Source organism: Chrysochloris asiatica, unplaced genomic scaffold (genome assembly GCF_000296735.1).
Source record: "Chrysochloris asiatica unplaced genomic scaffold, ChrAsi1.0 scaffold00300, whole genome shotgun sequence".
NCBI lineage: Eukaryota > Metazoa > Chordata > Mammalia > Afrosoricida > Chrysochloridae > Chrysochloris > Chrysochloris asiatica.
The window spans coordinates 1882484-1883656 of record NW_006408818.1 but is presented as its reverse complement, the minus strand read 5'-3'; the positions used below and the strand labels follow the sequence as shown (position 1 = coordinate 1883656).

At 46.4% G+C, this 1173-nt stretch overlaps 1 protein-coding gene and 1 pseudogene across 1 annotated transcript in view; both read right to left on the bottom strand.

Annotated features, from left to right (window-relative positions):
- LOC102833367 overlaps positions 1 to 773 on the bottom strand; it is a 19667-nt pseudogene extending 18894 nt beyond the window's left edge.
- The window catches only part of CDH18 (cadherin 18, type 2), a 606534-nt gene that overhangs the window by 140786 nt on the left and 464575 nt on the right, over positions 1 to 1173 (bottom strand). The window lies entirely within an intron of this gene.

Genomic DNA, 1173 nt, shown 5'->3' with positions numbered 1-1173 from the left:
GCTCCGCGGGAGAAAGATGAGGCTTTCTACTCCCGTAAAGATTTACACCCTCGGAAACCCTGTACAGGGTCGCTATGGGTCGGAACCGACTCAAAGGCACTTAACAACAACAACAAAGCTGAGGCTGTAAAAAGCTCCAAAAACAAGTTTTCTGGGAAGTTCCAAAAGCCAAGTTTCCCCAAGGCAGATTCCAGGGTTTTGTCCTAAGAATAATAGGTGTCTGCCTTCTGGGATAGCCCCCAGGTGCAAAACCATTCAGCTAGGTGTCTTGCTTTCTCTTGCAAATCTCAGCCAGGCAGAGGACACAGCGGGACTCCTCCCAGTCCTTTTCACCTTCCCCCATTCAAGATTAGGTGCTATAGGTATGTTAATTAGCCTGGAGAAACCAGAGAAACCGAGTTGCTACCCTGGGATTCGAACCTGAAAATTACGATAAAAATTTGCTTGAATTTCTGGAAAATTAAGGAGGTTAGATTATCAAGACAATTTGTGATGTATGTTCTAGAATTTGATTCCTGTAAATCATTGTGTCCTGTGTTGAACGATTAATCACATTTCACTTCTGTACCCCGTCTTAATAAACCCCGCCTTCCTTTGTGTAAAGCTCTTCCCCGAAATAAAACTGGGGGCACAGTCCGAAGCCCGCACGCGTTACGACAGGCATGCGAGGTGTTACAGCTGGCAAGGCATGTGTTAAGGTCTGCAGGGCAGTGCTTTACTGCCTGCAGGGACCACGATGCCGGTAGTCCAGGGTCCACCTGCCAGTGTTGCATCCACTCTGGTTTCGGGGTGTTTTGTGTTCTCTCTCTTAGCGTCTTTGTGTGTATTCTTTCTTTATCTCTGTCGCCGCCAGATCTCCCAACTTCGTGAACCTAACCCCCTTGTAGAGGCTGGTCCTCGACAGTATGAGAGACAAAGTTTGGCAATCTTGGTCTCCAAGGAGCACTCTGGCTGCACTTCTTCCAAAAATGATCTATTGGTTCTTTTGTCAGCCCATGGCACTTTCAATATTCTCCCCCAACACCATAACTCAAAAGCATCAATTCTTTATGGTCTCCCTTATTCACTGTCCAGCTTTTGCATGCATATGAGGTTATTGAAAAGATCATGGCTTGGGTCAGACGCACCTTAGTCCTCAAGCTGACACATCTTTGCTCTTCAACACTTTAAAAA